General features: G+C 41.8%; 1 protein-coding gene across 1 annotated transcript in view; it reads right to left on the bottom strand.

Annotated features, from left to right (window-relative positions):
• LOC110525909 (tenascin) overlaps positions 1 to 24,112 on the bottom strand; it is a 110,794-nt gene extending 86,682 nt beyond the window's left edge. Inside the window, exon 1 of the mRNA XM_021606412.2 lies at positions 23,982 to 24,112. The gene's annotated coding sequence lies outside the window, so the exon portion shown is untranslated. The remainder of the gene's footprint in view (positions 1 to 23,981) is intronic.
• Positions 24,113 to 24,322: the final 210 nt, after the last annotated feature.

Here is a 24,322-nt window from a genome sequence, read left to right as displayed (position 1 = left end):
CTCTGAGACTATCACAGTGCAGGTGCATTTATACGGAGACTTGATTACACACAGGTGGATTGTATTTATCATCATTAGTCATTTAGGTCAACATTGGATCATTCAGAGATCCTCACTGAATTTCTGGAGAGAGTTTGCTGCACTGAAAGTAAATGGGCTGAATAATTTTGCACGCCCAATTTTTCAGTGTTTGATTTGTTAAAAAAGTTTGAAATATCCAAAAAATTTCGTTCCACTTCATGATTGTGTCCCACTTGTTGTTGATTCTTCACAAAAAAATACAGTTTTATATCTTTATGTTTGAAGCCTGAAATGTGGCAAAAGGTCGCAAAGTTCAAGGGGGCTGAATACTTTCGCAAGGCACTGTATTTGAGCTGATTTTGCCATAATATGGACTTGGTCTTTTACCAAATAGGGCTATCTTCTTAATGCCACCCCTACCTTGTCACAACATAACTGATGGGCTCAAACGCATTAAGAAGGAAAGAAATTCCACAAATGTACTTTTAACAAGGCACACCGGTGAATTGAAATGCATTCCAGGTGACTACCTCATGAAGCTGGTTGAGAGAATGCCAAGAGTGTGCAAAGCGGTCATAAAAGGTGGCCTATTTTGAAGAATCTCAAATATAAAATATATTTTGATTTGTTTAACACTTTTTGGTTTCTACATGATTCCATGTGTGTTATTTCATAGTTTTGATGTCTTCACTATTATTATACAATGTAGAGAATAGTAAAAATAAAGAAAAACCCTTGAATCAGTAGGTGTGTCCAAACTTTTGACTGGTACTGTATGTTTACCTGACATGTAGTATATTGGAAAAATGTTTGCTGAAAGCTTTGTGGAAATAGGATACAAATTAGATATTTTTCCAACCCCCAATTCACACCACTTCTGTAGACAACACATATACATTTCCTCTTACAATCTGGTGTGTGTGTGTGTGTGTGTGTGTGTGTGTGTGTGTGTGTGTGTGTGTGTGTGTGTGTGTGTGTTTACACAAGCCTGCTCTGATGGTGAGAGAAAGCACTGGCGCAGAGCAGCAGCCTGTAATTAATGGAGGCAGCTTCTGTGTGAGAGCAGAGCAGAGCAGAGATCCTACTGGGTCATTTTGTCTAAGAGCACTAGAGGAAGTATGGCTCCTTTACTTTCTAGCACTTATTTAAATATATCAACTCAAGCCATTCCACAAAATGAGCTGGCCAAAAAATGAATTCCAAGAACTCCCTCCCTCTGATGATTACAGTACATAAGAGGAAACTTCCTCTCTCTGATGATTACAGTACATAAGAGGAAACTCCCTCCCTCTGATGATTACAGTACATAAGAGGAAACTCCCTCTCTCTGATGATTACAGTACATAAAAGGAGACAAAGGAGTAAAGAAATGATCCCCAAGCCTATATCAAAAAAGGTATTCTGAAGATAGCATACAAATCCAAGTCGGTATACAGTATCTACAATACATGCAGTGAGAACTGGCTGAATCCGGTTTCTTCAATCCCTGCATCTGGAAGAGTGAGTGAGATGTTGCTAGCACCCAATGAGAGAATACATGGCTGGCTTTAGAATATATGGCTGACTTAATGGATTTAAAAGGGCGAAAAAACTCAGAGAGAGTTATGGAGCATCGGTGACGTGCTGTCCAAAGTCGTCAAAGCCCCCTGGAAGGTGAATCACAGAGGAAGATGTTGCACGCCACACGCACAGGCAGGCATGCACACGCACACACAGTGGACCAGGGCAGCAGGGCAGCTTGTCTGAGGGACCCAACAATTTACTGCAACACAAGCCTGCTGCGCACACCCACACACACACACACACACACACACACACACACACACACACACACACACACACACACACACACACACACACACACACACACACACACACACAAAATATATTGTCACCTCGAGTCACCCGGAGATCATTCTGCCAAATGTGAAGAAACAAAGACTGGCCATAACAAGAGAGCAACAAGAGAGCAATCTGCAATATGTTTCTAATCTGAAGATTTGATAGACTATGATGTCATCTTATCAAATGATATAGAGTGTCCCCATTGCATTGGACAGTGTATGATCTGATATGTTCTTGTGGGACTCAACAAAGGAACATTGCACACTCCAGCTGTTAAACGAGTTTGCCTTTACACAATCTTTACACCATCTCATTTGGTGGATGGGGATGGCTTCGTGTGGATTCTTCTATGATCAAAGGTGAATCAACGAAGGCTAGCTTGCTTTTAGAAGATAGTGGAGCTATCTCCAACTCCATCCCCCTGCTAGTTGTTTGTTTTACAGTAGCTATTTCATATCAATCAAGTGCTAAGGCTAATGATCCAAGCACTGACACACCAGGCTGGGTAACAGTCTGTTTAACTAACATTCCACTCCTTGTACTCTGTGTCATATGCCAAAGTTTAGCATGACAAGGATTGGCAAGGAGTGGAATGATAGCTAAACAGACTGCTACTCAGACTACTGACACACTGATGTTTCTCAGAATATGCATGTAATTGCTTCACTGAATATGTTCTCCATTTCAATTTCACCAAGAACTCTCCAGATTAAATGTAAGCTTTTTTTGCCCCAAGGTTAATTTGTTATTAATATCCTAAAATCAATCCCTAGATCATTTGATATCAAGTCAATAAGAAAAGATTAGAAACTGTTGGTCTTTTGCCAGTATTCTGCAGCTTGATCCTCAAATCAATTTGGTTGAATTATTTACAGTTGAAATGCTATGATGATTTACATACAGACATACTGTATCATGCGCCTCCACAACCATACCACATTGCTGCTCACTCACAGTTTTGCTTTGAGACATAAAATACAGTACAGCTATAAGTCTAAACCCAGCATGAGAGGGTTGACATGTTGGAAGAGTACATACAACGTCCCACAAAGCTGTGCAATTCAAACATCCCCATATAGAATGCAGTTTTCATGAACCACCAACACGAAGCACCAATTCAAACAGACAGGATTTCAGTACATCTGCCACCTTTGTGTCACAAAACATAATTATGTATATACATAACCTGTATATACAGTAGGTCATCACTGTTTGTGTGTGTGTGTGTGTGTGTGTGTGTGTGTGCGTGTGCGTGTGCGTGTGCGTGTGCGTGTGTGTGTGTGTGTGTGTGTGTATGTTTGGGTTCATATACAGTAAATGTTTTATTTAAAACACACACAATTGAGAAAAAAATGTGTCCTTCAGATTGTAGGTTGGGTATGTTTGAAGAATAAAGCAAACTTTGCTAGATCTATTTTTCTTCTTCAGTTTCAAGGCTTGTATTTGGGATCAGTGTGAGATGAAGCACCATTTTGAGCTGCCGGGGACAGAGACCTTGATACTTACATTCTGACCCACTCATATTTTACAAGCAAAGCACAAAGCTGTATGTATATACATTGAGATCTATCGCTGGTGCCCCTGAACAGGCAGTTAACCCACTGTTCCTAGGCCGTCATTGAAAATAAGAATTTGTTCTTAACTGACTTGCCTAGTTAAATAAAGGTTAAAAAAAATGTTTTTATTAAAGAATAATTTACTGTTGTTGGATGCAGAACGACAGATTTGTACCTTGTCAGCTCGGGGATTTGAACTTGCAACCTTTATAGTGGTTACTAGAGGTTACTAGTCCACCACTTTAACCACTCGGCTACCCTGCCGCCCCAAATATGCTGGCCAGAACTAAAACACAGTCCCAGGGTTTTGACCAACGCCTTGTGGGATGAAGGGGGGCCGCCTCAGCTCTAGTATGAGGGATTTAGGAGAGAGATTGACAGAGAGCGAGAAAGAGAGAGGAGGCAGATAGACAATCAGACTGTTGTGAATGCACAACACGGCAGCCCATGACTCATCTCAGCTTTTCAGCAACCTTCCTGTCTGCTGGGGGTGAAGCCCTGATTTGTCCCCCAAATAGCACCCTATTCCCTTTTATAGTGCACTACTAGTCCCTAAGGCCCTGGTCAAAGGTAGTGCACTATAAGGGGAATAGGGTGTCATTTGGGACACAGACCTGAACATTTGGCTGCAGCACCAGCACTATTATTCTCCATCCTCTGTCCAGCAGGTCAGTCTGTCTGAGGACCTGGCCTGTCAATCAACAAGTCCTGAGGTGAGATGCTGGACAAGGCTTGAAAGCCAGGATACTGAAGAACACAATATATTTTGTAACGCACGGGGGGGGGGGGGGGGGGGGGGTGTTGAATCAGAACAGTAATGTCTCAAATGGTACCCTATTCCCTACATAGTGCAGTACTTTTGACCAGAGCATGTTGTGCACTATAAAGGGAATAGGGCACCATTCGGGACACATCCTCAACAACATCTCAGGGGGTTTTGTTTGGCAAACTGTACCTGTAATGGGCTTTGCAGCATGATCTCACCCTGCGGAGCTCCTACATTAACGCTTGGAAGAATCAACTTCGGTGAACTTTCCTGCATCGACACATTAAACCATCATTATAACATATATATTTCGCCGTCAATCTCTGTGCTCCGCCGACCCCGAACAGGATCAACTCTGCATCAAATCTTTGTGTCCAAAGAAAACATTTGCTGATTATCCATCCCTTTTACAGTACGTGCGTACCCTGTAGACTCATGTATATGTCTGCACATATTCATTTCATTCTGAAGAATGGGAAAAATATTTCCAAATTCCAAATTCATGGTATTCCATCCTTAAGCATTAAACAAACCAACAGGTTTTTAGTATCATAGCAGTCACTGGTGTGTGACAGACAAGCATTGCAGCTTCTTAATCCCACTGGGGACGCCTGCAAAGTCCATTAAAAAAGGCTACACATTGACATGCTGGGAAAGTATCTGAGTGAATGAGGATGGGGGTCTACTTGTTTTGATTTCTGTCCGTCACTTCCTCTGTGTGCCATCCGGCAGGATCCATACAAAGAGATCAGTGTCTAACTCTATAGGTGTGAAAGAGAGGAACTAACGTGCTACATGCGCGTAAGTGCACGGAAATACACACACACATACGCACACGCACACCCATAGCCTAGTGATTAGAGCATTGGGCCAGTAAAGGAAAGGTTGCCATCCGAGTTTGAATCCCAGAGCCATGACAGTGACCCCACTCTCAGGGGGTGGCATATGCAAAAAAAACACCTTTATAATTCACACGTGTATTAATACACACTTGTGCATGTGAGATTGGACAAATATAAGCACCTACCAAATTTGTATTATCATTATATAGACACACACTTTCCAAGGTCACAATGTGCTATTATTAATAAGGAAAGGTAAAGAAAGAAGGGAAGGTTGCTAGCTGCCATGCCTACAATCAGTCACATGTAGGCCCCCAAACCACAGGTTTCAATCTACAGAGCCTGGTACTGGGGGCTCCAATCAGAATGCTGCCTTGTGAGTACTGAGGCATGGTCTGATTGAGGAGCTCTTGGACTGGGGAGAGAGGAGAGAGAGGGTCCTCTGCTGGGTCTTATCCTCCAAGATGACACGTCGCACATACCAGATGGATCACCCACTGTCTCCTCCGCATCCTGTGTCAAATAACCTGGGTGACAGGGTGGTTTATTCACGGACCCCCCTCCCCACCCCAAACAATCACCTGCATCGTGAAAGCATTTATAAGAGTTAGTAATCTGCACTTGAGCACAAATCCTGAATTATTACCCTTGGTTCTGTCGCCGACAGACTCACTCCTTCCCTTTATCCCTCCACGCCCCCATCCTTCCCCAGCCCACTCATCTTTCCCCTCTTCATATAGTGCAGGGATCATCACCTAGATTCAGTTGCAGGCTGATTTTTTTTGTTGAGTGGATGGTAGACTGCAAATTGACCGCAAGATATAATGCCCAAACAGATATAATGTTTGACTAAAACATGATAATTTCAGGCCTTTCTTACAATTGCATACAATCACATCTCTATATTATTGCTGGGAATAATTGGGAAAAGATAAATTTAAATTAAAATCACTTGGAGTTGATTTCCTAGGGCAGGCCAAATTCAGAAACACTGATTCACTGTAGAGGGATTCAAAGTGAGAATTGATGGAGCACTGGCCTTTCCACCTCTATTTATTACCTCTACTCACTTATAGCCACCTCTACCCACCTCTATCTATTACCTCTACTCACTTATAGCCACATCTACCCACCTCTATCCACCTCTACCCACCTCTATCCACCTCTACCCACCTCTATCCACCTCTACCCACCTCTATCCACCTCTATCCACCTCTATCCACCTCTATCCACCTCTATCCACCTCTACCCACCTCTATCCACCTCTACCCACCTCTATCCACCTCTACCCACCTCTATCTATTACCTCTACCCTTCTCTATCTATTACCTCTACTCACTTATAGCCACATCTACCCACCTCTATCCACCTCTACCCACCTCTATCCACCTCTACCCACCTCTATCCACCTCTATCCACCTCTATCCACCTCTATCCACCTCTACCCACCTCTATCCACCTCTATCCACCTCTATCCACCTCTATCCACCTCTACCCACCTCTATCCACCTCTACCCACCTCTATCCACCTCTATCCACCTCTACCCACCTATATCCACCTCTATCCACCTCTATCCACCTCTACCCACCACTATCTACCTCTACCCACCTCTATTCACCTCTACCCACCTCTACCCACCTCTACCCACCTCTACCCACCTCTATCCACCTCTATCCACCTCTACCCACCTCTACCCACCTCTACCCACCTCTATCCACCTCTACCCACCTCTATCCACCTCTATCCACCTCTACCCCAGCAGCTCGTAGACACATTTATACTGAGAGATCCCCGCTAGACCCACATATGGCTGTAATATACTGCCTGTCCGTGATGTGTGCGTCTGTGGACACAAATTTATTGGCTCCCTAAAGCCATTATTGTATCAGCACTCCAGTAACCATTCATCCAACAAAAATCTAATAAACAGTTTACAGGTGGCTGGCTGGCTGGCTGGCTGGCTGGCTGGCTGGCTGTGTGTGTGTGTGTGTGTGTGTGTGTGTGTGTGTGTGTGTGTGTGTGTGTGTGTGTGTGTGTGTGTGTGTGTGTGTGTGTGTGTGTGTGTGTGTGTGTGTGCATGCGTGCATATGTATGTGTGAAATTACCCGACCTCAACCCAATAGAGATGGTTTTGGGTGAGTTGGACCGCAGAGTGAAGGAAAAGCAGCCAACGAGTGCTCAGCATATGTGGGAACTCCTTCAAGACTGTTGGAAAAGCATTCCAGGTGAAGCTGGTTGAGAGAATGCCAAGATTGTGCAAAGCTGTCATCAAGGCAAAGGGTGGCTACTTTGAAGAATCTCAAATATAAAATATATTTTGATTTGTTTAAAATAATTTTGGTTACAACATGATTCCATGTGTCATAGTTTTGATGTCTTCACTATTATTCTACAATGTAGAAAATAGTAAAAATAAAGAAAAACACTTGGCGTGTCCAAACTATTCTGGTATTGTATATACTGTATACAGTTGAAGTTGGAAGTTTACATACACTTAGGTTGGAGTCATTTAAACTCATTTTTAAACCACTCCACAAATTTCTTGTAAAACAAACTATAGTTTTGGCAAGTCAGTTAGGACATCTACTTTGTGCATGACACAAGTCATTTTTCCAACAATTGTTTACAGACAGATTATTTCACTTATAATTCTCGGTATCACAATTCCAGTGGGCCAGAAGTTTACATACACTAAGTTGACTGTGCCTTTAAACAGCTTGGAAAATTCCAGAAAATTATGTCATGGCTTTAGAAGCTTCTGGTAGGCTAATTGACGTCATTTAAGTCAATTGGAGGTGGGACCACGCCGCCATACCGCTCAGGAAGGAGACGCGTTCTGTCTCCTAGAGATGAACGTACTTTGGTGCGAAAAGTGCAAATCAATCCCAGTACAACAGCAAAGGACCTTGTGAAGACGCTGGAGGAAACTATCTATATCTATATCCACAGTAAAACGAGTCCTATACCGACATAACCTGAAAGGCCGCTCAGCATGGAAGAAGCCACTGCTCCAAAACCTCCATAAAAAAGGCAGACTACGGTTTGCAACTGCACATGGGGAGAAAGATGAAACAAAAATGGAACTGTTTGGCCATAATGACCATCGTTATGTTTGGAGGGAAAGGGGAAGCTTGCAAGCCGAAGAACACCATCCCATCCGTGAAGCACGGGGGTGGCAGCACCATGTTGTGGGGGTGCTTTGCTGCATTAGGGACTGGTGCACTTCACAAAATGGATGCCATCATGAGGGAGGAAAATTTGGTGGAAATATTGAAGCAAACATCTCAAGATCAGTCAGGAAGTTAAAGTTTGGTCGCAAATGGGTCTTCCAAATGGACAATGACCCCAAGCATACTTCCAAAGTTGTTGCAAAATGGCTTAAGGACAACAAAGTCAAGGTATTGGAGTGGCCATCACAAAGCCCTGACCTCAACCCTATAGAACATTTGTGGGCAAATCTGAAAAAGGGTGTGCTGGCAAGGAGGCCTACAAACCTGACTCAGTTACACCAGCTCTGTCAAGAGGAATGGGCCAAAATTCACCCAACATGTTGTGGGAAGCTTGTGGAAGGCTACCCAAAACGTTTGACCCAAGTTAAACAATTTAAAGGCAATGCTATCAAATACTAATTGAGTGTATGTAAACTTCTGACCCACTGGGAATGTGATGAAATAAATGAAAGTTGAAACAAATCATTCTCTCTACTATTAGAGATTCTTAACATTCTTAAAATAAAGTGGTGATCCTAACTGACCTAAGACAGGGAATTTTTACTAGAACTAAATGTCAGGAATTGTGAAAAACAGAGTTTAAATGTATTTGGCTAAGGTGCATGTTAACTTCTGACTTCAACTGTATATATGTACGTTACTGTGCAAAAGTTTTAGGTAGGTGTGAAAAAATGCTGGAAAGTAAGAATTATTTCAAAAATAGACATGTTAATAGATTATATTTATCAATTAACAAAATGCAAAGTGAGTGAACAGAAGAAAAATCTTCATTAAATCAATATTTGGTGTGACCACCCTTCAAAACAGCATCAATTCTTCTAGGTACACTTGCACACAGTTTCTGAAGGATCTTGGCATGTAGGTTGGCCCAGACATCTTGGAGAACTAACCACAGTTCTTCTGTGGATGTAGGCAGCCTCAGGTGATTCTCTCTCTTCATGTAATCCCCGACAGGCTTGATGAGGTTGAGATCAGGGCTCTATAGGGGCCATACCATCACTTCCAGGACTCCTTGTTCTTTTTTACACTGAAGATAGTTCTTAATGACTTACGCTGTATGTTTGGGGTCGTTGTCATGCTGCAGAATACATTTGGGCCAATCAGATGCCTCCCTGATGGTATTGCATGATGGATAAGTACCTGCCTGTACTTCTCAGCATTGAGGATACCATTAATTCTCACCAAATGCCGAACTCCATTTGCAGAATTGCAGACCCAAACTTGCAAGGAAACTCCACCATGCTTCACCGTTTCTGGCAGACACTCATTTGTGTACAGCTCTCCAGCCCTTCAGCGAACAAACTGCTTTCTGCTACAGTCAAATATTTCACATTTTGACTCATCAGTCCAGAGCACCTGCTGCCATTTTTCTGCACCCCAGTTTCTGTGTTTCCGTGCATAGTTGAGTCACTTGGCCTTGTTTTCAAGTCGGAGGTATGGCTTTTTGGCCGAAAGTCTTCCATGAAGGCCACTTCTGACCAGACTCCGGACAATAGATGGGTGTACCAGGGTCCCACTGTTTTCTGCCAATTCTGAGCTGATGGCACTGCTGGACATCTTCTGATTGCGAAGGGAAGTAAGCATGATGTGTCTTTCAGTAAGTTTTCTTGGCCAACCACGGGGTCTTACGGTCCTCAACGTTGCCCGTTTCTTTGTGCTTCTTCAAAAGAGCTTGGTCAGCACATTTGGAAACACCTGCCTGTCTTGAAATGTCTGCCTGGGAGAGACCTTGCTGATGCAGTATGACTTGTGTCTTGTTGCTGTGCTCAGTCTTGCCATGGTGTATGACTTTTGACCGTAAACTGTCTTCAACAACCTCACCTTGTTAGCTGAGTTTGGTTGTTCCTCACCTAGTTTTATTCCTCCTACACAGTTTCTGTTTCAGTTAATGATTGTGTTTCAACCTACATATTGAATTGATGATCATTAGCACCTGTTTGGTATAGTTGTTTAATCATACACCTGACAATATGCCTACAAAATCCCTGACTTTGTGCAAGTGTACCTGCAAGAATTGATGCTGTTTTGAAGGCAAAGGGTGGTCACAACAAATATGGATTTGATTTAGATTTTTCTTCTGTTCACTCACTTTGCATTTAGTTAATTGATAAACATAATCTATTTCTAACGTGTCTAACATGTCTATTTCTGAAAGCATTCTTACTTTACAGCGTTTTTTCAAACCTGCCTAAAACTTTTACACAGTACTGTATATTTATATATATATATATTTATTTCATCACATTCCCATATGTGTGTGTATATTTATATATATATATATATTTATATGTGTGTGATGGGATGTATACATATTAAGCACAGCATGTGGATAGAGTATATAGTACAGCTGAAGAATACATGGATAGAATAGTATATGTACAGCAATAGTTGAATAGGATGGCCTTGACTAGACAGTATATGCATATGAAATGGGTAAAACAGGATGTAAACATTATTAGAGTGACCAGTGTTCCATCAATCAGTGTTCCATCAATCAGTGTAGATTAAGGGGAGGAGACAGGTTAAAGAATGATTTTTAAGTCTTGAGACATGGATTGTGTTTGGGTGCCATTCAGAGGGTGAATGGGCAAGACAAAATATTGAATTGCCTTTGAACAGTGTATGGTAGTAGATCCCAGGTGCACCGGTTTGAGTGTGTCAAGAGCTGCAACGCTGGGATTTTTCACGCTCAAGGCCATCCAGCCAACTTGAAACAATTGTGGGAAGCTTCGGAGTCAACATAGGACAGCATCCCTGTGGAACGCTTTTGACACCTTGTAGAGTCCATGCCCTGACAATTGAGGCTGTTCTGAGAGCAAAAGGGGGTGCCTCTCAATATTAGGAAGGTGTTCCTAATGTTTTGTACACTCAGTTTATATTGAAAGCAGGTGCTTCCACACAAGTATGGTTCCTGAGTTTATTCAGGAATTAACATCCCATCATGCTTAGGGTTATTTATTTAAAAAATGCCGGGCCAATATTTTGGCTACCATGGCTACGCCGCCATAGGATGATAATTCTCCCATCCAAAGAGCACAAGTGGTCACTGAATGGTTTGATGAACATGGAAACTATGTAAACCATATGCCATGGCCGTCTCAGTCACCAGATCTCATCCCAATTGAACACTTATGGGAGATTCTGGAGCAGTGTCTGAGACAGCGTTTTCCAACACCATCAACAAAACACAAAATGATGGTATTTTGTGCGGAAAAATGCTGTTTGCATCCCTCCAATAGTGTTCCAAAGATCTATGCCAAGGTGCATTGAAGCGGTCTGGTTCGTGGTCGCTCTACGCCCTATTAAGACACTTTATGTTGGTGTTTCCTTTATTTGGCAGTTATGTGTGTTTGATTGTGTTATTTAAATACTTATTTTCTGTGTATTTGAGCATTTTCAAATAATGCGATCTTAATCAGTTACTTCTATTGGAAGTATTTGAAAGTTTTATCAAATACTTTCCTATAAATAGCATACTATTTTAAAGTATTTTCTCATTCTTATTTCAAATACTTTTTTTTCAAATACCTGGGTTAAGTGCATGGGAGTCAGTGTATCTGAATATTTTCAAACGCACGTCAACACTTTCCACTTTCCTTTTTTTATTTTTTATATCTGACTACTTACTTCGAAATGCATGTGAAAGCAATTGAGATATTTAAAATAGTATTTTAACCCAGGTCTGGAAGATACAACCTCTGTCTCAGTCTTAGACACATTCAAATAGGGCCACATTAATTTGTTCTCTTGTCTTCCCTTATAATTGCTCATAATCTGAAACATTAATAATGGAAATAAAAATAACATGATAGCCTATTTCAAATTAGCAGTGCCTCATAACTGTCTTTGACATTGATACCTAGCTAACACCCAATGGAGACATACTACCAGTTAGTTACGTTCCTTTAGGCAAATCATTAAATAGGACACTTGCTGCCAATCGCTTCCACAAACACACTGGCCTGGAGGACTGTTTAAGCTCTCCAGTGGCCTATAGAGTCAATTCCAATTACCACAATGACCTGACATACAGACTACTATATGGATCACAGACAGTCAGACACATTTAGATTCATCACTGTCCCCTGCATTAAGTGTGAAAGATCCATCTGAGAGGAACTGAGATCCTAAATGGCACCCTATTTCCTAATAAGGAGCACTACCTTTGATCAGAACCCTATGGCCATGTTTTTATTTGACCTTTATTTAACCAGTCAGTTAAGAACAAATTCTTATTTTCAATGACGGCCTAGGAACAGTGGGTTAACTGTTTTGTTCAGGGGCAGAAAAACAGATTTTTACCTTGTCTCCCTCGGGGATTCGATCTCACAACCTTTCGGTTAACTAGTCCAACGCTCTAACCACTAGGCGACCTGCCGCTCTCATCCCAATTGAACACTTATGGGAGATTCTGAAGCAGTGTCTGAGACAGCATTTTCCAATAAGATGTCAAATTGACCGCAAGAAGCCCAAACGGATATAATATGTGACGAAGATAATAATTTCATAACTTGCTTACATTTGTATACGATCATGTCTATTATGCGTGTGAAAACTTGGGAACAGATTTTCTGAATTAAAATAACTTTAGAGCTGATTTCCTAGTGTACAGTCTTTTATGTCCAACAATGAAAATTCTATAAATTCTAAAAAATAAAATACAATTTTTTTTTTCAGAAAAGTTTGGGGGCCAAACAAAACCACCAGTGGGCCAGGCTGCCAGTTGAGGAACGCTGCCATATACAGCGAGGGATTAAAATGCAAATCAATTCAAATGCGAATCAATTTATAACATTTTTGACATGCGTTTTTCTGGATTTTTTTGTTGTTATTCTGTCTCTCACTGTTCAAATAAACCTACCATTAAAATTATAGACGGATCATTTCTTTGTCAGTGGGCAAACGTACAAAATCAGCAAGGGATCAAATACTATTTTCCCTCACTGTACTGTATAACAAAATCGGTCTAAATGTTTGTACAACGATCACACTTTTTCACAAATTTTATTCTGTGTGGGGTACTTGCTCTAATTCTAATGATTCTGTGTATGACAGTGAAACTGTGACTGAATCTCCTCACAAGTAACAAACAGTCATGCTGAGCCAAGTGGCTAGGGGCCACTTCACTAAAAACAGGAAATCTGGAGCCGTTTGTATCAGAGTAGAAGTATTGATCTAGGACCGGCATTGCATTTTACTTCATAATGAACAGTATTTTATATGGACAGAGTGTACCTGATCCTAGATCCGCATTCATACTATGAGATGCTTTATGAATACGGATAATAACCTCATCAACTGAGTTCTGCCAGGACAGAAGCAAAGAGGTTGATATATATTTTCTCTACAGCAATAGGGTGAGACCAAATCCTATCTTGCCTCCAGTCCGCAGCAGACAGACAAATGGGCGCACTTACCAGACCTGGGTTAAACTACTATTTGAAATCATTTGTCATTTTTTATCTGTGCTTCATTGAGCTTGCCTGGCTTAATGGACTAGTCCCAAAAGCCCCGTCCACCTGGCAGGCTAGAGTTTGAAAAATGCTCAAAGAATTTGAAAAATGTCAAACAGTATTTGAACCCAGGTCTGAACCCTTCCCAGCCATTACCCCCACTACACAACATTACGGCGTGATGGGATTCAACTGTGGATGTAATAACACATCACACTAGCTATGCAGACTCCATTACCATGCTGAGATACTGGCACTGCAGCCCTACCGCCTTGCCACCTCGCCTGACCTCCTAACATCATCACTTGGCCATTAACACAAGCAGGACAGAATGGAGCTAAGGCTTTAAAAGCTACTTAAAGCAAAGTGCACTGTGTCTATGTGGCCAAGTATGCCATGTAAACACATTCATTCATCCTCTGGTGAGGAATGGGATGGGCTGCTGCTGCTGGGAGGGATCAACTGGCCTGACAGTCTGGGCTGGTTCCTCAGTGCCTGGCTTATCAGCATACATAGCACCACTCCAACACACCACAAGTCAACAGTCCTTACTGAACAGTGTTATGGTTATTACCATAACATTAATCCGGTCCACCAGCCGTCTCTCTCTGTCGAACCCTATATGCGTTAGCAGAGCCTGGGGATGAGGTTACCAACACATAAATCTGCAAAACACACAACAGTAAAACTGCTGTGTTGACTAGATTTGACAGTTCTGAAATGTGTATTATTATTTTTGGCCTGGCTTGAACTAATGTTGTTGGGTGTGAAGCAGTGGCATCAATACTGGACATTGGTGATTCACACATATCCTATTGCCTTGTAGTGAACAGAATGGGTGTTTCCCAAATGGTACCCTATTCTCTATGTAGTGCATTACTTTTGATCATGTCCAATAGGGCTCTGGTCAGAAGTGGTGCACTATATACGGAACAGGGTGGCATTTGGGACTCAGATAAACTGTGAGACGGTGGCCGGGGCAAGCCTGCTGGCACGGTGATATCTGGGCTCTGTAGCCCACTGTAGTGAAAGATGAGATGGCAGGTTGAATAATGCAGCCGTTTGTTCTGCAGGATGAAAAGGAGCTGGCGCACAGACACACACACACTAATGAAGCTGGCACTCTTGGCACTTCAACTGGCAGATGATCCGTGCCACACTCTCTCAGAAAAAAAAATAGGTCTAGGCCTGTATTCATGAAGCGTCTCAGAGTAGGAGTACTGTTCCCGGATCCATTTTCCTTTTCGATCATCATTAATAAGGTTATATGAACAGGGAGGACCTGATCCTAGATCAGCAATCCTACTCTGACATGCTTTATGAATACGGGCCCTGGATTGGAATAGGCACCGGTTTCATATCATATAATCAAACTGGCCAGGAGTAGGAGAGGAGAAAACACACTTCTTAATGGAGGTGGTCGACAACAGGTCATACAAAGTTACCAGCTGATGTAAAACACAAAGATGTAATTGAGCTTGAGGAAATTGTCCTTACAGCTACAGCAATACCTGGTCCACTGTGACACACACAACACAACCCACTGCTTGTGCCCATGGAAACCAGAGACAGAAAAGCGTGTTTTTTCAAGGTGTTTTTTCTGTCCTTCTTTCCTTGATTGCCAAAAGCACTTGACTGTAGTGAGTTGAAGCCCCCTCTCAGTGTGTATTTAGCTCAATCCAGAGGAACTAGGGGCCAGATGAGTTCTGGCTGTGCCAGCTCACGGTGCCAAGCAGCCATGGAGCTGGGCCATTTGGATTTGGCGTGATTAGATAGTTATGTGTCAGACAAGGCCGAGCTAACTACTTTCTCTCTTTCTCTACCTCTGCCTGTCTGTTTCTCTCCCTTTCTTTATATATCGCTCTCTTTCTCTCTCTCTCTCGCTTTCACTGTCTCAGTCTGGTTCTCTCTCTCTTTTTCAATTGATTGACAAAGGTAACAGACTTAAAAAGGACATAATTGCTGCTGTTAGTCTCATGTCACTGATGAGAACATTGCTAATCTATTTCCTCTAAACGACTGTAGCGTGTGTATGTTATTCAAGGCAACAGCATAGCATTGAGAAAAGACAACAGCAACATCTACAGTGCCTTGCGAAAGTATTCGGCCCCCTTGAACTTTGCGACCTTTTGCCCCATTTCAGGCTTCAAACATAAAGATATTAAACTGTATTTTTTTGTGAAGAATCAACAACAAGTTGGACACAATCATGAAGTGGAACGACATTTATTGGATATTTCAAACTTTTTTAACAAATTAAAAACTGAAAAATTGGGCGTGCAAAATTATTCAGCCCCCTTAAGTTAATACTTTGTAGCGCCACCTTTTGCTGCGATTACAGCTGTAAGTCGCTTGGGGTATGTCTCTATCAGTTTTGCACATCGAGAGACTGAAACATTTTCCCATTCCTCCTTGCAAAACAGCTCGAGCTCAGTGAGGTTGGATGGAGAGCATTTGTGAACAGCAATTTTCAGTTCTTTCCACAGATTCTCGATTGGATTCAGGTCTGGACTTTGACTTGGCCATTCTAACACCTGGATATGTTTATTTTTGAACCATTCCATTGTAGATTTTGCTTTATGTTTTGGATCATTGTCTTGTTGGAAGACAAATCTCCATCCCAGTCTCAGGTCTTTTGCAGACTCCATCAGGTTTTCTTCCAGAATGGTCCTGTATTTGGCTCCATCCATCTTCCCATCAAGTTTAACCATCTTCCCTGTCCCTGCTGAAGAAAAGCAGGCCCAAACCATGATGCTGCCACCACCATGTTTGACAGTGGGGATGGTGTGTTCAGCTGTGTTGCTTTTACGCCAAACATAACGTTTTGCATTGTTGCCAAAAAGTTCAATTTTGGTTTCATCTGACCAGAGCACCTTCTTCCACATGTTTGGTGTGTCTCCCAGGTGGCTTGTGGCAAACTTTAAACAACACTTTTTATGGATATCTTTAAGAAATGGCTTTCTTCTTTCCACTCTTCCATAAAGGCCAGATTTGTGCAATATACGACTGATTGTTGTCCTATGGACAGAGTCTCCCACCTCAGCTGTAGATCTCTGCAGTTCATCCAGAGTGATCATGAGCCTCTTGGCTGCATCTCTGATCAGTCTTCTCCTTGTATGAGCTGAAAGTTTAGAGGGACGGCCAGGTCTTGGTAGATTTGCAGTGGTCTGATACTCCTTCCATTTCAATATTATCGCTTGCACAGTGCTCCTTGGGATGTTTAAAGCTTGGGAAATCTTTTTGTATCCAAATCCGGCTTTAAACTTCTTCACAACAGTATCTCGGACCTGCCTGGTGTGTTCCTTGTTCTTCATGATGCTCTCTGCGCTTTTAACGGACCTCTGAGACTATCACAGTGCAGGTGCATTTATACGGAGACTTGATTACACACAGGTGGATTGTATTTATCATCATTAGTCATTTAGGTCAACATTGGATCATTCAGAGATCCTCACTGAACTTCTGGAGAGAGTTTGCTGCACTGAAAGTAAAGGGGCTGAATAATTTTGCACCCCCAATTTTTCAGTTTTTGATTTGTTAAAAAAGTTTGAAATATCCAATAAATGTCGTTCCACTTCATGATTGTGTCCCACTTGTTGTTGATTCTTCACAAAAAAATACAGTTTAATATCTTTATGTTTGAAGCCTGAAATGTGGCAAAAGGTCGCAAAGTTCAAGGGGGCCAAATACTTTCGCAAGGCGCTGTACATTATGTCTAGACTCAAACTGATGCAGGCTTATTTATGTGCCTGTTTGTCATTTTTGAAGCACCACTATATCCCTAAAAGACTTGCCACTAAGGGGACAAATAAAGTTATTTGAATTTAATTGCATTGACCTCGCAAAGAGTTGCCAGACATAAAATTCACAAATATTTTTCATATTCTGAAGGAGGAACCGATTTGATTTGGGAATATTTGGGGAATTAATGATCTACTCTGTTTATTCATGTGTTACTTAATAATAGGCTATTCAACATTTTCACCTAACCTCTCAGTCTTCACAGCTGCCTAGTAACTGAAAGATTGCTGGTTTAAATCCCTGAGCCGACTAGGTGTAAATTATGTCGATGTGCCCTTGAGCAAGGCACTTAAACCTAATTGCTATGGATAAGAGAGTCTGCAAAATGACTTAAATGTAAGTCAGTGGAACAATACCTGCTGACAGTCACTCTTTTGTCAGAAACATATATTTCATTTTTTTTCTAGGTACAGTGCCTTCAGAAAGTTGTCATATCCCTTGACTTATTCTACTTTTTCTTGTGTTACAGCCTGAATTCAAAATGTATTAAATGTATAGTTTTTCTCACCCATTTACACACAATACCCCATAATGACAAAGTGAAAACATGTTTTTAGAAATGTTTTCAAATTTTTTGAAAATGAAATATTTAACTTAGTAAGTATTCACACCCCTGAGTCAATACATGTTAGAATCACCCTTGGCAGCGATTACAAATCTCCCCACAGTTCCGTTCCCCGACAACTGCCCCTCAACCATCCAAGACCCCCCCCCCCCCCCCCCCCCCGAAGTCTCCCCCCCCCCCCCCCCGCCAATATGCCAATAACCAACAAAATGAACAAAAGAGGAAAAAAGAGAAAAACAAAAATCTAAACAGCAAGGCCGACTGTATGCGTCTGAGTGCATGTGTGCCACTATTTACAAGTGTGTCTGTGTGTGCACGTGTGCTTTTGAATGCGAGTGTGTGTATGCATGTGTAAGTGCGACATCAGCCTGTGGCAAACAAGCATTGGATGTAACAGCGTTCCCCCTCCGTGTCATTCAAAGTACTTTATTTTGGGTTTATTTTGACTTAATTTTTAATTTTTATCTTAGACTGTCATTCTATCCCCCACCCACACTCTTCACTCCCACTTGTCTCTAGTTCCACATCCCAACCCTCAGTTTCCCCCAGCCCATCCCACCTATTTCTGCTGGCCTCCCTCATTGGATTTCTACATGCCATATATCTTTCAACTATGCTGAGATGTTCACCATACACTTTGAATCTATCTAATCGAAGAGAATCCACAGATTGCGAGTTGAAGATAAATCATTTTACTAAGAGTATTAGTATATTAGTAACTGACTGACCAGGTCTCTCCAGATCTCCCAACAATGCTATTTCTAGGGTCAGTTTTAGATTAATGTTATGCTTTTTCAGCCATTCCTGAACCTGAGACCAGAAACAGGCTACCTGAGGGCAATACCAGAACAAGTGGTCTATTGATTCTGTATCTACCCAACAAAATCTGCAGAGTTGTGATGATTCTATGCCACAAATATATATTTTTTGCAGTTTTACTTCAGTGCCTTTTTGCAAACAAGATGCATGTTTTGGAATATTTTGATTCTTGACAGGCTTCCTTCTTTTCACTTTGTCATTTAGGTTAGTATTGTGGAGTAACTACAATGTTGTTGATCCATCCTCAGTTTTCTCCTATCACAGTCATTAAACTCTGTAACTGTTTTAAATTCACCATTGGCCTCATGGTGAAATCCCTAAGCGGTTTCCTTCCTCTCCGTCAACTGAGTTGGGAAGGACGCCTGTCTCTTTGTAGTGACTGGGTGTATTGTTACAAAATCCAAAAGGTACTTATTAACTTCACCATGCTCAAAGGGATGTTCAATGTCTGCTTTTTTTAAACGTTACCATCAACCAATAGGTGCCCTTCTTTGCGAGGCATTGGAAAACCTCCCTGGTCTTTGTGGTTGAATCTGTGTTTGAAATTCCCTGCTCAACTGGGTGACCTTACAGATATGTGTGTGGTACAGACATGAGGTAGTCATTCAAAATCCTGTTAAACACTATTATTGCATAAAGAGTGAGTCCATGCAACTTATTGTGTGACTTGTTAAGCACAAATTTACTCCTGGACTTATTTAGGCTGAACTTATTCATTTTTTATTAATTTGTAAATATGTCTAAAAACATCATTCCACTTTGACATTATGGGGTATTATGTGTAGGCCAGTGACACCAAATGTCAATTTAATCAATTTTAAATTCAGGCTGTGACACAACAAAATGTGGAAAAAGTCAAGAGGTGTGAATACTGTCTGAAGGTACTGTAGTATTAGCTAGCGCTAGATGTAACTGTAGTATTAGCTAGCGCTAGATGTAACTGTAGTATTAGCTAGCACTAGATGTAACTGTAGCAGAGCTTGGATATGTCCCACATCTCACCCTATTCCCTATACATCACACTACTTTTGACTAGGGCCCATAGGGCTCTGGTCAAAAGTGCACTTTGTAGGGAATATGGTATCATTTGGGAAGCAGAACCTTGACTTTGGAGACTGGAGCCAACGCACCAGTCCAACTGTCAATCAAGAGACCACATTAGACTGTTGAAGTATTCACGTTTAACTATACTTGAATAAGACAACCTCCACACTCACCTTGCTATGGAGTAACACCATTTGTCAACGTTTTTGCAACACTGTAACTAAGAACAGACTCTTGACACTCGTGAACCAAATCAGCTACTTGTTAAGACTGTGATTATTAAGAACATACACGCATTCACTTGCTTGCTTAGATAAGTGTGCTTTAAAAGTGAATAGAGAGATGAAGAATGAGTTCAGTACCGCGTCCTACACTGTGCTGTATGATGATGATTTGCTGTGAGTCCTGGTCAAAAGTAGTGTACCGTGTGATGATTACTGGGGGATAAAAATAGAGAGTGAAAATCTGAGCCATTAAACGTTCGAATCTGATGGCAATGAAAGGACCACGCGGCGGCGTACATTAACGTGAAGCCTCCACAGCTTCAACAACTTAATGGATGTTCATTAATGGCCTATAGGCTTTGTTCAGTCGACATCTCTCTGCTCTGTAGCCCACTAATACATGCTCCATTCACTGATTTCCATGGGAACTTTGGAAATGTCTCACTGATGCATGATTACATTTCATGTATGAGAAAGGCATTTATTTTTATCCTGTGCCTGAACACAGTGTCAATTGTTACAATGAATGATGAATGTTGGTGAACAGAAACGTGGAGGCCTTATCCTTTTGTTTTGGGGCGATGTGCAAACATGTACCGGAGCAGAAACCGTTCCTAACTTTTTTTCCCTCTGCATTATGTTATGTCAAAGTGAGTGAGCATTACGTTAATCGTCTACTGCACTCTCATTGATACCGTGTGAGTTACTGAACATAGAACAAGGTGGCCGAATCTCAAATATCTCCCTTTCTTGACCGTGGTAATATTAACGGAAGACATATGAAAGGCTACAGGAAAGCAGCATTGATCAAGTAAAGTGCTATCCTCCTGTGCTTGTTCGCTCTCAACGCTCTCTAAACGGGATGCCATAATAATGCCTCCTCGTCTTCAAGCACGCAGACCAACTTCCCCCATGTGTGGAGTGTGACCTACAAGCATGCCAAGGTAAAGTGGGGGTAATTCTGCAATCAAATACCTCTAAGAGCTTCTCCCACTGAAGATTCCTCTCTCTCTCTCTCTCTCTCTCTCTCTCTCTCTCTCTCTCTCTCTCTCTCTCTCTCTCTCTCTCTCTCTCTCTCTCTCTCTCTCTCTCTCTCTCTCTCTCTCTCTCTCTCTCTCTCTCTCTCTCTCTCTCTCTCTCTCTCTCTCTCTCTCTCTCTCTCTCTCTCTCTCTCTCTCTCTCTCTCTCTCTCTCTCTCTCTCTCTCTCTCTCTCTCTCTCTCTCTCTCTCTCTCTCTCTCTCTCTCTCTCTCTCTCTCTCTCTCTCTCTCTCTCTCTCTCTCTCTCCTAACCCCCCCCCCCCCCCTCCCCCCAGGCATTGTTCTGCCTGTTATCTTTGGCAGCCCATAAGCCATACGGCATTCTCAGGGCTTCCTCCCTCTATCCTAACCACTGTACCGGTCGTCTCATCCCGCACATTCATGCTAAGCTCATTAACTATTCAAAAGAGAACAAAATCTCCAACATATCTGGTTGCTCGGGGGTTGTGTGTGTTTTGTGTGAGTGTGCCCCATCCCCCATACTTGAACACGCTTCCATCACAGCTGTACTCATCCCCCATTTAGCCAATACTTTTCATAGCTCGCCTTACTTGACTGTTCAAAGGATCTTTATCATATCACATTTGATCATATTCGCATCATTTTAAATGATTGTATAAACATGCAGGTAGTGCTCGACACAATCAAATACAAGTTAACATGGTGAAGTGTGTAGAGAACTCTCAAGTCCAAGTGCTCATTATTAAAACAATATTGAACTTGAGACGGAACAAGCCAAAGACTGCAGTAACTAAAACCTACTGACTTCCGAGGTTGCGCTCCCTGGGGACAAGCTTAAAGGAAACCCTGTTTTGTGGAGCATTTTGTCTAAATCACTGCTATAAATGGCTTAGGCATGTGTGAACCTTTTGAAATAAAAAATGGATAAGAAGATGACATGGTTTGCTGCACATGCCATGGATGGCTCTAATCCATTCACGGCCCAATGTCAGTTACCCACACAAGGTCATTTACTGGCCTATATCCCACAATGTAACACCTCTACATTCTAAAAGATTGTTGTATAAACTCAACGACACAATAACCATGTCGGAGACATGAAAATGAACTGTGTCAAGAAACCACCCTTGTTTGGATCTGAGGACTGGATAATCCATGTTTGCATGTGAAGATCATACTAGGGCAGTCCACGGGCTGCTGATCTGTCTAAAGACCTTCACCTCTACACTCACCCTTAATCCGTTCCCCAGACAGACTGATGCCAGATCAGCAACGGGCTTCAGTCTCAAGTCCCCCTGCCCTAAAATAAGCTGGGACCCTCCTCCACCCAGCACAGAGGTCACATGCTCTCCCTGTTCTCCAGGCTACCACATGCTACCAGACACAGAGATAACTCAAGACCTGGGAGACACCTAAAGCTGCTTAATACACAAGGCCTGTTTCCCGGCCATGGCCAAAGATCAATTTCATATCCCGACACTTGGGTTTTAGAGTATCTCATTTGCCCAGCTGAAAGATAAACAATTACGCTTTGTCATTTTAAAAATACCAAGATTGGGAGCTGAATGAAATTGCTTGGAAACCTGTCAGAAAAGAGCAACCTATGCATGAGAGAGAGGACAAATAAGACCTGGCTCTGAGTCATTATTATGTCTACAGTGTGCATTGTACTCATTAAAATATACCAGAACTTAAAATACGATTGGAAGAACTCATCTCAGTGACCTTTTAGAAAACAATTTTCAACAACAAAATAAAAATATGGCCGCCCTTCTTAGTCACAGTGAGTGTATGCATGGAATACTAAAGTGATTTTACCTTGAGCTGCTCTACCTCTGAAATAATGGCCCAGATTAAACTGATAAAGCAACTGGTCTCTTTGTTGGCATAGCTTTTGAGTCAATTCGCACCCATTTCCTATATAGTGCACTATACAGGACAGAGGGTGCCATCTGTGACACAAACCTAGATATTTATTTACAGGAGGACACGCTTGGACTGGGATTCAATATCACTCGTCGTGAGCATAGCCTGAACTTCTGTGAGGGGCTCCTTCCTGTGGCCCTTATTCGCCTTAAATTCCTCGTCAATCTCACTCAAGTTGCCATTCCACCACTCTCTATCCCCGCCCTCTCTGTCACTGACATTATTTTAATCCATGTCCATAAGCACATCGCCACTCTATCCTCATCAGATCAATGAGCGATTACAACAAATACACAAAATATAATATATATATATATCCCTGTAAAACCCTACAAACTGTAACTAACAACAGGCTTTCTGATAATCTGATAAGCCAGGTCTTGGTAAAGGAGAGGGACACAGATTCAAGGCAAATGCTCAACGATGACTGTCTCTTTATAAGATGCTCCTGGGTCAATTTAACACGGACCTGGACGGATCAATAGTTTGTCTGGGTAAACAGTCTTGTGGGTTTGTCTTGTCAGCCTGATTAAATACAAAAGGAAATTGGGTTGATTAACAAATATGAACGCATCAATATTGCATGAGATTGAATCTATCCTTTGAGGGGGTTTTAGTTTAGAAAAAATACTTTGTCTCTGCATTCTGAATTGTAGCTGCTTCAGTTCATACAATGAAATGATATACTGAGAGAACACAGTGATTCATAAAACTAAGCATTTTTGCAACACATAGTCATGATGCAAATCCACCATTTCCTAAAAATGTCTAAAACAAAACAAATAATTCCACTCTGAAAATAATGAACCAACGCTACACAAAAATATGAAAAATATATTGTGACACATCTGAATGGATCCCAGCACATAGAAACATGGAAACAAATACCTTATTTATATGAAGATAGAGCAGGGCACTTCAGTGGCATTGTCAGGGCTGAATGTTGCTGCAGGGTGCTTGTGGTTCCCTAGTGAACTGAGGCAGATGTCACAAGAGACACCTGCTCTGCTTGGACTCTAGTCTCCTCCTCTACTCTGCTGCTTGTTTTGGTGTAGGGGGGTCGTTGCTTGCCCTGCCCCAAAATAGACCCATCGCTCAGCTAGCTGGGATTTATGGGTAGGAAACTCATTAAGTCACATTAAATCATTTTCAACATTATCTACAAACAAAATCAGCTGTTTTACCTATTGTATAGATCATAGCATTGACATGGCCCATTAGAGGGGGCC

Source organism: Oncorhynchus mykiss, chromosome 6 (assembly GCF_013265735.2).
Source record: "Oncorhynchus mykiss isolate Arlee chromosome 6, USDA_OmykA_1.1, whole genome shotgun sequence".
NCBI lineage: Eukaryota > Metazoa > Chordata > Actinopteri > Salmoniformes > Salmonidae > Oncorhynchus > Oncorhynchus mykiss.
Note: the sequence above shows the minus strand (reverse complement) of the source record. Positions and strands in the feature narration are given on the sequence as shown.